Raw genomic sequence first — 14,579 nt, 5'->3', positions numbered from 1 at the left:
TATCAGTTTGTGGCAAGTGCTATTTTAAAAAATAACACAGTGGGGGGTGGGGGGGTGCCTGGGTGGTTCAGTCTAATAAAAAAAAAATAACAGAGGGTGCCTTGGGTGGTTTAGTCAGTTAAGCTTCCAACGTCAGATCAGGTCATAATCTCACAGTTCCATGTGTTCGAGTGCTGCATCAGCTGCTCTGCTGTCAGTGTGGAGCCCACTTCAGATCCTCTGTCCCCCCTCTTTCTGTCCCTCCCCCACTCATATTCTGTCTCTTTGTCAAAATAAATAAATAAATAACTTAAAATTTTTTTTTAGATAACACAGGGAAAGTGGATAGGAAGTGCAGGGAGGTAGGGATGGAGTTTGCAATTTTATTTATTTTTAATGTTTATTTTTGAGAGAGAGTGTGTGTGCACGTGAGAGGGGCAGAGAGAGAGAGGCAGACACAGAATCTGAAGCAGGCTGCTGCCAACACAGAGCCCGACGCAGGGCTCGAACTCACGAACTGTGTGTGAGATCATGACCTGAGCCAAAGTCAGACGCTTAACCTGACTGAGCCACCTAGGTGCCTGGAGTTTGCAGTTTTAAATCTGGTGATCAAGAAGTCCTAATTGAGAAGGTGGTATTTGAGAAAACATATGAAAGAGGTGGTGGAAGCAAATGCAAAGATCCAAATGTGGAAGATTGCTTGTCACTTTTGAAATATAGGCCACCAACATGAGTGAAGTAGAGTGAGGAGTGAAGGAAGATGAGGTCAAAGAGGAAATAGGGCCAGACCTTGTGGGGCCTTGTAATGACTTTGGCTTTTACCCTGAGTGAGGTTGGAAGCCGCTGGAAGGCTTTGAGCCAAGGATCACTCTGCAGCTATGTGGGAAATAAATAATAGGAGGACAAGGGCAGAAGCAGGAGTCCAATTAATAGTGTTAACAAGGGGCGCCTGGGTGGCTCAGTCGGTTAAGTATCCGACTTCAGCTCAGGTCATAATCTCAAGGTTCGTGGGTTTGAGCCCCTCATCGGGCTCTGTGCTGACAGCTCAAAGCCTGGAACCTGCCTCAGATTCTGTTTCCCTCTCTCTGCCCCTCCCCCACTCGTGCTTTGTCTCTCTTTCTCAAAAATAAACATTAAAAATAAATAAATGTGTTAACTATCCAGGTGAGAAAGGGTTTGGCTTGGACCTAGGTCAATGCAGTGGACTTATTGAGATATAGTAAGGTTCTAGATGTATTTCAAAGGTAGAGCCACAGGATTTTCTGACAGATAAGATGTGGCTTGAGAGAGAAAGAGTGGTCATGACATAAACAACTGACAAGATGGAGTTGCTGTTAACTAAGTAGAAGACTGCAGGAAGGGCAGACTTATGGTAGAGGGCTGAAGAGTTTGGTTTTGGATGTATCAATTTGAATGCCTGTTAGATATCTGAATGGAGATCCCTTTTATTTGCAAACTGATTTAAGACTACACATTTTATTTTAGTCTGCTCTTCTGTAAAATGGAAGTTTATGCAGAATGACCTTCAAAGACCCAAGGAGCCCTAAGACCAAGAAAAACACCTCAAGTTCAGCTTGATGGGAAATAGTTTTATTAAGGGGACTTATGGACAGAAGCATGTCTTGGGTGGCTGCAAGGCGGGTAGATCTCCACACCCCACTTCCTGTAAAACCTGCTTTTATAGCTCTAGAGGCTGGGGAGTACATACTAGGAGACCACCAGGGAGGAAACTGAGAGAATGGGTATGTGATATAGTCAAACTTCCAGAGCAGATAAAAAAAATGTTGTGTATCTGAAGGATGTACTTAAGGGTGCTGTCAAACAAAAGGAAAGAATGAGGGTGGGGCCTATTATCAAGAAGGCTTCAGATCACAGAGCAGTCATCATGGTATCAGTATGGTTTATATGGCTAGTGGCACCAATGCCAAGTGTTTTGTGTGTGGTTGTGCTTTGATTCATACCGTGCATAATTACAGCGAAGTGCATTGTGAAATGAATTTTAAGGGGTAGACTTTATTATGTTGTATTTTTTGTTAAGCACACTATGTAGAGGTACTGAGCAGGTGCCCATTTCTTTCACACTAATTTCCAACTAAAACCAGATATTCTTCGAAAGTTAGTTTCAAGAGATTGATTTGCAAACATTAGTTGAAAGGGGACGTGGATGCCTGGTCCATTGGATGTTGTAATATTACCATTCTAGAATCAGAATGGGTTTGTTCCATTCCCTGAGACAAATTATTAAAATGCTGAGATTTGTGATTTGCCCAAGGTTTGACAGGGTAGTGTTGACTGGTTAAGTCACTGATCCAGTAGCCTTTGAATTTGATTATTCTATGCTGCCTCCTCAGGCTGATGTTCCTAGCTAACAGTTTGCTTTTCTTTTACTCAATTTTCAGCATTTATTTACTTATTTTTAAATAAATAATTTTTTTAATGTTTATTCCTTTTTGAGAGAGAGACAGACAAAGCTTGAGCGGGGGAGGGGGACACAGAGAGGGAGACACAGAATTTGAAACAGGCTCCAGGCTCAGAGCTATCAGCGCAGAGCCCAAAGCAGGGCTCAAACTCATGAACTGTGAGATCATGACCTGAGCTGAAGTCCGACACTCACCCGACTGAGCCACCCAGACGCCTCTCAGCATTTATTTATTGTAAAATTTCAATCTTAGTATTTTGTGGTGTTTCACCATCCTGTTGCAGTATCCTTTAGGAGATTCTTTTATTATTTGGGAATTTTTTGACTCTGTAGTCCTTTGAAGCTTGGGAAACATAGTCTTTTGACTTAGCAATTCTGTGACATTGGGAAAGCACAATTTCTCCATTTCTTTATACTTGCATAATTTTTTTGCAATATTTCTTTTTGCAATATTACACTTTGCCTTAGTACTGCAGTTTCCAATCTAAACATTTCCTTAGTAAGTTGATCTCTTATGAGTTCTGTATGTACTATAGTCTGCATATTATATTGCATATATTAGGATGAATAATTTGATATTTCTGTTAAATATTGGTATTTAACCAGTTGATATTAGTGACTGAGCTCAGATGAACGTAAGTAACAGGTGGAAGACTTCATGAGTATTTCCATGAGTGAAATATGAGCAGTTATCACATCAAGACCAAGTTATTAAAACAAAATTGAGAGCTGCAGCAAATATGATTCAGGATATAATAATTATTGTTTATTTTTTCCAGACATTAGATTTACTGTTAGTCTGTCTGTTGATTTATTTTGAGATTTCTCCAAGCCAAAATGAATGTTATATATAAATTTTGAATCTCTAGATTAGTCTATTCTTTAAGACTTAATTTTAGCTATATGTTTATGTACTCTTTTCTACCCAAAAATACCATTAAGAGAGAGCTCTCTGGCTTCTTTTTGCCACTGCTAGCATAGCATCAAGTGTTGTTTTCCTCTACTGTCATGTCTTTGTAAACCTTTTGTTTTTGTAATTTTATTGTTAGGAATTAATATTTAGAGAAATACCAGAAAATTACCAGAAAATTCAGAAATACCAGAAAAATTCAGTCATTTTTAAATTTGGTAAAACTGTACTGTTAGATGTTAAATTCAGTTTCTGTTCCTAAGTTTTCTTCTGCTATGATGCAACTTCATATATAAGCTACACTATAAAAAAGGGGCATCATAAAATATGATTTATATTATTTTTAAGATTATAGGTATAATTATTCCCACTGATAAGTCATTTATTTATTCTTTCTACCAATACTTAAAGAGGATCTATTAGATATATAATTAAAATTAAGAATCTAGAAATGCCTTCTGAAAACAGTATGGTAGATGAGCAAATAGAAATCAAGGTAAAAAGTGAGTCTTTTTTTTTTTTTTTTAATTTTTTTTTTTTTCAACGTTTATTTTTGGGACAGAGAGAGACAGAGCATGAACGGGGGAGGGGCAGAGAGAGAGAGGGAGACACAGAATCAGAAACAGGCTCCAGGCTCTGAGCCATCAGCCCAGAGCCCGACGCGGGGCTCGAACTCACGGACCGTAAGATCGTGACCTGGCTGAAGTCGGACGCTTAACCGACTGCGCCACCCAGGCGCCCCTAAAAAGTGAGTCTTAAGAGAGAGGCACAAAGTACTATATGCAACTTTAACAGAAATATAGACATTGAGACAGACAGAGGTGGTCTAAGTCCAGAGAAACTTATAAAGAAATAAAGAAATAAAAGCACACAAACAACAGCATATCATATGTGATATAAAATGGATAGTTATTAAATCTGTTTGCTTGGACAGTGGCATGTATACCAAGGGAATATTTAAAGCAATCATTTAGAGAAGTTAAGGATACTTTAGACCTTAGAAACTTGACTGCAATTTTTTCCCACTATTTTTCAATACCACACTTTTTCTCCCTTTTTTGTTTTTCACCCATCTTTTGTTGTCTTATTTACTGCAGCCAGATTGTCTACATTCCTTCCTGACAGGTCACCCTCTTGTGCTTCATTTTACATGTACATCTTACACAGGCAGCTTTAACTAGGCTAGTCTTCCCTGGTCTTTTTCATTTTTTAACTCCTTTAGGTCTTAAAATATATTGTTTTATTACAATAAAAGTTTTATGCCTTTAGTTCTACAGATTGTCATCTCTGTTTATTTTTAATTATTATTACTTTTTTCAAAGTAGACTCCATGCCTAGCAAAGGGCTGACCTCAGGAGTAGCATGCAGGTGCCCCCTAGATTGTCCTCTCTTTAAGCACAGAATCGCCCTGATAGACTGAATTCTGAAGGCAGTGATTATACTTGTCTTATTCGCTGTTGTACCTTTAGCATCTGCCACAGTACTGTTGTATGTAGTAGTTGTTCAGAAACATTTTCAGCTGACTGGAGAAGAGATTTATATTACTTTGGCCTTCATAGAATACACAGGATATATAGGTTGCCCCAAATACACTTTTGGCAGATGACTCACACCCCAAAAATTTAAAGTAAAAACTTTTTTCTGATAAATACGGTAGTTCTCTGATTTGCTTTTTAGTATATATAGATATAATTTATTGCCAGATGTCTCTTTGGTTTGTGGGTTACTTTTCATAGCTAACTTTACTCTTTGGTATTCTCCATTGAATGGATTGAGGATTACAATTTTAAGTGGGTTTTTTGGCAGTTAAACTAATTTGGATAAATTTGTAAATCGCTTGTCTTTTAGAGTGCTTGTCCTAATTGGTTTCATTTGATGTTTAATTATACAGTTCAGTCTTGTATAACTTTTGTACAATAGAGCTATCTCATTTTTGTTAATATTTTTAATATAAAAAAATTTAAAAATATTTATTAGAGTAGCAGTAATACCAGTGGTAGAGAGAATGAAGGAAATCATAAATGGTTAATTTATCTTAGAATTTAAGCAGTAGTATTATTCCAGTGTGAAATACAACTGTATTTTTTAAAAGTGCATCACAGCTAAATATTTTTATCATATCATTCCTTTCCTCTTCCTTCCCTTAAACTTGCTCCCTCCTATGTCCCCTGTGTACCCATTCCCTACAGCGATCCCTGCTGGCTGTGGTGGAGATTGGTGTGCTGTGAATTTCCTAATCAAGGAATCTAAGAAACCCTGGCAACTGACTACTTGCTTTCACCAGGAATAGGGACCTTTTGTCTGAATTTCCTGCCCTCAGGTAATACCTCTATTCCCCATCATTTTGGGTTTCTTTTTTCTTTTTATAAATGCAAGCGCTTATTATGCCCCACATAAAGATACTTTGAGAGTATTTTCTAATTCTTACTGTATTAGTCATAGTGATCCCCCCCCCCACCCCGTGTAACTGCAGGCTCATGCAATTCCTCTCTTAGAATGTCTTTTCTAATACATGAGGTTTAGCAATGCACTTAGAGTTATAACCAAATCTTTCTGTTGTTAAAAGAAAGTTTTATAACTTAGAGTTAGCTATTTGGAAATAGTAATTAGCATTTGATGTAGTCTTTCATGGGTGAGATTTCATAGTCTAATGTAATTAATGAGGTATGAAGGTTCTTTTGATAAAGAGAATGTTTTCATCACTTTTCTTATTGAAGAACTTAAGAGTTTATTTTGTGTATTTAATGTTAATTGTAATCTTTATCAAACAGGTTTAAGTAAGTCTCAGGAATAGCAGTGAAAATAGAATTCATTTCTGAGGAATGTAAGGGCTTGTCACCCCATTTATTCCTTCTCTTCTCACCTACCCGTTCTAAAAATTTATTATCAGGGGAAGTATGTTGTAAAACCAGATACATGGAAATGGCACTGAATTTCTTTCAAGTTGGACTCAATGAAAAACCTAGAAACATATCATTGAACACTTTTAGTGCCTGGGAAATTTATCCACAGAAATAATTTGAACCTATTCTAAAAGTCTAGTAAGAAATTAGTAATTAGAGATTAACCATGATTGAGGCTCCTGGCTGGCTCAGTCAGTGGAACACGTGATTCTTGATCTCAGGGTTGTGAGTTTGAGCCCCACGGTAGGTGTAGAGATTACTTAAAAATAAACAAAAAATCCTTGGGGCTCCTGGGTGGCTCAGTCGGTTGTGTCCAACTTCGGCTCAAGCCATGCTCTCCTGGTCGCAAGTTTGAGCCCTACATCAGGCTTTGTACTGACAGCTCAGAGCCTGGAGCCTGCTTCAGATTCTGTGTCTCTCTCTCTGCTCCTCCCCCACTCGTTCTCTCTTCTCTCTCTCTTAAAAGTAAATAAACATTAAAAAAATCCTTAAAAAAAAGATTAACCATAAGCAGAATTACCTAGTTACCTAGGAGTAATGTGACATTTGATAAATTTACTGGCCATATGTTGGCAATTGTATGGATATGATCAATTAAATATTGTTTTCTAATATTCTTGTTTACCTTGATTCTATGCTATCATATAGGTATCTGGATCTAAACCAAAATTGCCAAGGGAAAGATGTCAAGCTTTAACCTTAGATAGACTGTTACGGAAACCTTTGTGATTATCTCTAGGATATTGATAGTTAAGGATATTGTTTATAAAGGCATTCAAAGATCGTTCTGATTTTGTATATAGTTCTAGTAAATCCCCTAAGACCTTTGTTACTGAAGTATAGTCATAGCTGTAGTCCTTTGCTTTTTTTAATAATGATTTTTTTTAAGTTTATTTATTTTGAGAGAGAGAGCCTACGAGAGCAGAGGAAGGGCAGAGGTAGCAAGAGAATCCCAAGAAGGCTCTACGCTGTCAGTGCAGAGCCCAACATTGGACTTGAACTCATGAATCTTTTTTTTTTTTTAATGTTTATTTATTTTTGAGAGAGAGAGCACAAGCCAGGGAGGGGCAGAGAAAGAGGGAGACACAGAATCTGAAGCAGTCTCCAGGCTCTGAGCTGTCAGCATAGAGCCCAATGCAGGACTTAAGCTCACGAACCGTGAGATGATAACCAGAGCCAAAGTCGGATGCTTAACTGACTGAGCGACTCAGGCGTCCTCCAACTCATAAATCTTGAGATCGTGACTTGAGCTGAAGTCAAGAGTCAGACGCTTAACTAACTGAGCCACTCACACACCCCCTTTGCGTTTCTTAGATTACACTTTAACATACCTTTTTTGGCCTGATTTGTGCTTAGCTTATTGAAGATGAGGTGTTATGATTTACACCACATTGTTTATTCAAGTCACCTACCAAACTTAATTCCTTTTTTCTCTTTATATTCTTATTTTAATCATTTATGATGCCTTTTTATTTAAATAACTCATAGATTTATCTTCTTTATCCTGAATCTAGTACATAGTAGACTAATTGGCACAAAGTAGATACCAGTAAGACTCGAATGTCTCTTTTGTTATGACCCAGATTTAACTCAGCATTTCTTGCATTACTCTTGTAAATAAGAGTAATACTTCTGGTCTAATACTTCTTTATTCCATACTTGGCAATGTTACTAGACATACCTTTCCAAAACACTAATTTTATTATTTAATTTCTTGTTAAATTTTTAAAAAATATTTATTTGAATTCTAGTTGGTTAATATATAGTGCAATATTGGTTTCAGGAGTCGAATTCACTGATTCATCACTTATATATAACACCCAGTGCTCATCACAACATGTGCCCTCCTTAATACCCATCACCCATCTAGCCCATCCCCCACCTGCTTGTCTCCATCAACCCTCAGTTTATTCTCAATTCTTAAGAGTCTCTTATGGTTTGTTTCCCTCTCTTTTTTTCTTTTATTCCCCCTTCCCATATGTTCATCTGCTTTGTTTCTTAAATTCCACATATGAGTGAAATCATATGGTATTTGTCTTTCTCTGATTGACTTATTTTGCTTTGCATAGTAGTACACTCTAGCTCCATTCCTATCCTTGGAAATGGCAAGATTTCATTCTTTTTTTTTTTTTTTAATGTTTATTTATTTATTTGAAGGGGGGAGGGGCAGAGAGGTGGCTGGGAGAGAGACAATCCCAAGCAATTTCTGTATTATCAGTGCAGAGCCTGACTTGGATCATAATCGTACAAACTGGGAGGTCATGACCTGAGCCAAAATCAAGAGTCAGACCCTCTACCGACTGAACCACCAATGTGCCCCAAGATTTCATTCTTTTTGATGACTAATGTTCTATTATACACACGCACACACACACACCATGTCTTCTTTATCCATTCAGCAGTTGATGGACATTTGGGCTCTTGCCATTATCTGGCTGTTGTTATTAATGCTGCTGTAAACATTAAGGGGCACGTACCCCTTCAAATCTGTATTTTTGTACCTTTTTGGTAAATACCTAGTAGTGTAATTGCTGTGTCATAGTGTAGTTCTATTTTAGCTTTTTGAGGAATGTTCATACTGTTTTCCAGAGTGGCTACACCAGTTTGCATTCCTACCAACAGTGCAAGAGGGTTCCCCTTTTTCCACATCTTTACCAATACCTGTTGTTTCTTGTACTGTTAATGTTAACAATTCTGGCAGGTGTGAGGTGGTATCTCATTGTGATTTTGATTTGTATTTCCCTGATAATGAGTGATGTTGAGCATCTTTTCAATGTTTTCTTTAGAAAGTGTCTATTCATGTCTTCTGCCCATTTGTCCCTGGATTATTTGGGTTTTTTTGGGTTTTGAGTTTGAAGTTTTTATAGATTTTGGATACTAACCTTTATCAGCTATGTCATTTGCAAATATGTTCTTCCATTCTGCAGGCTGCCTTTTAGTTTTGTTGATTGTTTCCTTTACTGTGCAGAAACTTTTTATCTTGATGAAGTCCCAATAGTTTATTTTTGCTTTTGTTTCCTTTGCCTCTGGCCACTTGTCTAGTAAGAAGTTTCTGTGGCCAATGTCAAAGAGGTTGCTGCCTGTGTTCTATAGGATTTATTGGTTTCCTGGCTCACATTTAGGTCTTCAATCCATTTTGAATTTATTTTATTAAAAAAAATTTTTTAATGTTTATTTTTGAGAGAGAGAGAGAACATGAGTGGGGAGGGGCAGAGAGAGAGGGAGACACAGAATCTGAATCAGGCTCCAGGCTCTGAGCTGTCTGCACAGAGCCTGACATGGCATTCAAACTCAGGAACTGTGAGATCATGACCTGAGCGGAAGTTGGATGCTTAACCAACTGAGCCACCCAGGTGCCCCTTGAATTTATTTTTGTGTATGATGTAAGAAAGTGGTCCAGTTTCATTTGTCTGAGTGTCACTGTCCAGTTTTCCCAATAATATTTGTTGAAGAGACTGGTTTTCATTGGATATTCTTTCCTGCTTTGTTGAAGAATAGTTGACCATATAGTTAATCGTGGGTCCATTTCTGGGTTTTCTGTTCTGTTCCATTGATCTGTGTGTCTGTTTCTGTGGCAGTACCATATTGTCTTGATTACTACAGCTTTGTAATATAGCTTGAAATCTGGAATCATGAAGCCTCCAGTTTTGTTTTTCTTTTTCAGGATCATTTTGGCTATTCAGGGTCTTTTTTGGTTCTACACAAATTTTAGGATTGTTTGTTCTGGCTCTGTGAAAACTGCTGGTGGTATTTTGATAGGGACTGCATTAAATGTGTAGATTGTTTGGGGTAGTATAGACATTTTAATAATGTTTGTTCTTCCAATTCATAAGCATGGAATGTTTTTCCATTTCTTAGTGTCCTCTTTAATTTCTTTCCTGAGTGTTCTGTAGTTTTTAGGTATCAGGTCTTTCACCTTTTTGGTTAGGTTTATTGCAGGGTATCTTATTGTTTTTGGTGCAATTGCAAATGTGATCAATTCCTTGATTTCTTTTTCTGCTGCTTTGTTATTGGTGTACAGAAATGTAACTGATTTCTGTACATTGATTTTATATCCTGTGACTTTGCTGAATTCATGTATTCTAGCAATTTTTTTGAGTTTTCCATATAGAGTATCATTTCATCTGCAAATGGTGAAAGTTTGACTTCTTCCTTGCCATTGTGGATGCCTTTTATTTCTTTTAGTTGTCTGATTGCTGAGGCTAAGACTTCCAGTACTATAATAAATAGTAATGGTGAGAGTGGACATCCTCGTCTTGTTTTTGACCATAGAGGAAAGGCTCTCAGTTTTTCCCCATTGAGGATATTAGCTGTGGCTCTTTCATATGTGGCCTTTATGATGTTGAGGTATGTTCCATCTATCCCTACTTTGTTGATGGTTTTTGTCAAGAATGGATGCTGTATTTTGTCAGAATCTTTTTATCCATCTGTTGACAGGATCAATGGTTCTTATCCTTTCTTTTATTAATGTGGTGTATCAGTTGATTGATTTGCAGATATTGAGCCAGCTCTGCAGCCCAGGAATAAATTCCACTTGATTTTGGTGAATACTTTTAATGTACTTTTGAATTTGATTTGCTAGTATCTTGTTGAGAATTTTTGCATCCATGTTTATCAGGGATATTGGCCTGTAATTCTCTGTTTTAGTTGGTTCTTTGTCTGATTTTGGAATCAAGGTAATGCTGATCTCGTAGAATGAGTTTGGACATTTTCCTTCCATTTCTATCTTTTGAGACAGTTTGAGAAGAATAGGTATTAACTCTTCTTTAAATGTCTGGCAAAATTCCCCTGGGAAGCCATCGGTCCCAGGGTTTTTGTTTGTTGGGAGATTTTTGAATATTGACTCAGTTTCTTTGCTGGTTATCTGTTCAAAGTTTTTATTTCTTCCTGTTTCAGTTTGGTAGTGTTTAAGTGTCTAGGAATTTGTCCATTTCTTCCAGATTGTCCAGTTTGTTGGCATATAACTTTTCATAGTGTTCTCTTATAATAACTATATTTCTGTGGTGTTGGTTGTTATCTCCCCTTTCATTCATGGTTTTAATTATTTGGGTCCTTTCTCTTTTCTTTTTTGATAAGTCTGGCTAGGGGTTTACCAATTTTATTAACTCTTTTGAAGAACCAGCTCTTAGTTTTGTTGATCTCTTATACTGTTTTTGTTTGTTTGTTTGTTTTTATATCATTTATTTCTGCTCTAATCTTTATTATTCCCCTTCTTCTGCTAGCTTTATGCTTTATTTGCTTTCCTTTTCTAGCTCCTTTAGGTGTAAGGTCAGTTTGTGTATTTGAGACTTTTCTTGCCTATATTGCAATATACTTTCCCCTTAGGGGGAAGCAGCCTTTGCTGCATCCCAAAGGTTTTGGACCATCTTGTTTTCATTTTCATATGCTTCCATCTATTTTATATTTCTTTTTTAATTTCCTGGTTAATCCGCTCATTCTTTAGTAGTATGTTCTTTAATCTCCATGTATTTATGGTCTTTCCAAATTTTTTCTTGTGCTTGAGTTCAAGTTTCATAGTGTTGTGGTCTGAAAATATGCACGGTATGAGGTCAGTCTTTTTGTACGTGTTGAGACCTGATTTGTGACACAGTACGTGATATATTCTGGGTAATGGTCCATGTGCATTTGAGAAGAATGTATATTTTGCTTCAGGATGAAATGTTCTGAATATATCTGTTAAGTCCATCTAGTCCAATGTGTCATTCAGAGCCATTGCTTCCTTCTTGATTTTCTGCTTAGATGATCTATAAGTGGGGTATTAAAGTCCCTTACTATTATTGTATTATTAACAATGAGTTAGTTTATGTTTGTTATTAATTGATTTATATATTTGGGTACTTCCAAGTTGGGGCATAAATATTTACAATCATTAGATCTTCTTGATGGATAGACCCCTTATTTATGATGTAATGCCCTTCTTCATCTCTTGTTATAATCATTGGTTTAAAATCTCATTTTTCTGACATAAGATGGCTATTCCAGATTTCTTTTGATGTCCATTATCATGATAGATGGTTCTTCATCCCTCACTTTCCATCTGCAGGTGTCTTTGGATCCAAAATGAGTTTTGTAGGGGCACCTGGGTGGCTCAGTCGGTTAAGCATCTGACTTCACCTCAGGCCATGATCTCTCAGTTTGAGCCCCGCGTTGGGCTCTATGCTGACAGCTCAGAGCCTGGAGCCTGCTTCAGATTCTGTCTCCTTCTCTCTTTGCCCCTCCCCCACTTGCACTCTGTCTTTCTCTCTCTCAAAAATAAATAAACGTTAAAAAAATAAATGAGTTTTGTAGGCAGCGTATAGATGGATCTTGTTTTTTTTTTTTTTTTTTTTTTTTTTTTAAATCCATTCTGACACCCTGTGTTTTTTGATTGGAGCATTTGGCCCATTTACATTCAGAGTGATAATTTAAAGATATGAATTTAGTGCTATTGTGTTACCTGTAAAGTTGGTTCTGGTGATGTTCTCTGTTCCTTTCTAATCTTTGTTCCTTTTGGTCTTTTTTCCCCCCAACTCAAAGTGTCCCCCTTAAAGTCTCCTTTAATATTTCTTGCAGGGCTGGTTTAGTGGTAATGAACTCTTTTAGGTTTTTTTTGTTGTTTGTCTGGTAAACTCTTTATCTCTCTTTCTATTCTGATTTCTATGCCTTGTTGGATAAGGTATTCTTGGCTGCATATTATTCCCATTCAGCAGTTGAATATATCCTGCCTTTCTCTTCTGGCCTGCCGAGTTTCTGTGGACAGATCTGCTGACCTGATCTGTCTTCGTTTGTAGGTGAAGGACTTATTTTTCCCTTGCTGCTGTCAGGATTTCTTCCTTCTCTGTATTTTATGAATTTGACTATGATATGCCTTGGCCTTGGCTGGCTTTTATTGAATTTAATGGGAGTTCTCTGTGCTTCTTGGATTTTGATGTCTTTGTCTTTCCCCAGATTATGGATGTTTTCAGCTATAATTTGTTCAAATAAACCTTCTGCCCCTTTTTCTCTCTCTCTTCATTTTCTGGGACTCTTATGATGCAAATATTAATTATGTTTTATAAGTTGCTGAGTTCTCTAAATTCACCTTTGTAATCTATTACCTTTGTTTCTCTTGTATTTCCAGCTTTATTATTTTCCATAGTTTTATCTTTATCACTGATTTATTCCTCTGCTTCATCCGTCTTTGTTCTTGTGGCATCTATTCGAGTTTGCATCTCAGTTATAACATTTTTAATTGACTAGATTTTAGTTTTTTTATGTTTGCAGTAAGGGATTCTCTAGTGTCTCCTATGCTTTTTTCCAAGCCCAGCTAGAATCCTTATAATTATTGTTTTATTCTAGTTCAGACATCTTACTTACATTTCTACTGATTAAATCTCTGGCTGCCATTTCTTCCTGTTCTTTCTTTTGTGGTGAATTCCTCCATCTTGTTATTTTGGAGGTCAAAAAAATAAAATAAAAAATAAAATAAATTTAAAAATTAAAAAAGAATAAAGGAAGTAGATCCTGGATGTGTTTTGGTCTTCTTGTTAAGAGAAGCTTGATAGGAAAAAAAACCCAAAAGATAATAAAATTTAAAGTAATTAAAATTAAAATTACTCTTTCTGTATACAAAACAAAAAACAAAAATAAAACAAACTCAAAGGAAGTTAGATCCAGTTTCCCCAAGAGCTGAAGCTTTGCAGCACTCTATGATCAGTAGGCTTGGTGCCTCTGAGAGGCTTGTGCTGGTCATCTGAGGGAAGGGGCCTGCTGCTCTGATTCTCTGGTGCACTTGCCCAAGTGGAGATGGTGTCTGCAGGGTGCAGGTGGGCAGAGCTTGGTGTAAGTGGTTCTGGTCTTCATTCGGTGGTGCTGTTTTTGTCTCACTGAGGCCCACCACTGCTGGTTGACGAGGGGTAAATATTGCTTCGCCCCACTCTACCATCTTTAGATAAGGAAGCCCATGCCTGGCACTCCCTAGGAAACCTTCACAGATGAACAAATTATTGCCCCCCTGTGTCCCCGGCTTCCATCAGATTTCTGCCCTCACCTTTTGTCTGAGCTGTCCACCTGTCAGCATTCCTGTGTTTTATCTCCTGTGAGGCTGGGTTTCAAAACTACACTTCAGTGAATCCAGTGGAACAGACCCACGCTGATCCTTTGGGGGAGGGTTTTGCGGCCATGTATCCTGTGCTGGCTTATCCCAGAAAACAGTTGTGCCACAGCACAGTGTTTGGATTTTATGGTAACTTGTAAAACACAGCCAGTGCCAGGGTTTGCTGCTCTCAACCTGTGTCTTTGTTCCCATGCCAGTGAATGGGGTAGCTTGATGGTGCCAGCAGGGTCCTTTGAGTGCAGAGAGGCTGTATCACCTCTACCAAATGCACTCTAAGCAGGGGAACCGCTGCTT

The 14,579-nt window shown here is 37.5% G+C and overlaps 1 protein-coding gene across 3 annotated transcripts in view; it reads left to right on the top strand.

Moving 5' to 3' along the window:
• UHRF1BP1L (UHRF1 binding protein 1 like) overlaps positions 1-14,579 on the top strand; it is a 107,707-nt gene that overhangs the window by 6,984 nt on the left and 86,144 nt on the right. The window contains exon 2 of one of the 3 annotated variants that reach the window (XM_030323477.1): positions 5,498-5,628. The exons of the other annotated variants lie outside the window; for them this stretch is intronic. The gene's annotated coding sequence lies outside the window, so the exon portion shown is untranslated. The remainder of the gene's footprint in view (positions 1-5,497; positions 5,629-14,579) is intronic. 3 annotated transcript variants of the gene reach the window in all.

The sequence above is a fragment of the Lynx canadensis genome, chromosome B4 (genome assembly GCF_007474595.2).
Source record: "Lynx canadensis isolate LIC74 chromosome B4, mLynCan4.pri.v2, whole genome shotgun sequence".
In the NCBI taxonomy this organism is placed as follows: Eukaryota; Metazoa; Chordata; class Mammalia; order Carnivora; family Felidae; genus Lynx; species Lynx canadensis.
This window is presented reverse-complemented; position numbering and strand designations above follow the sequence as displayed.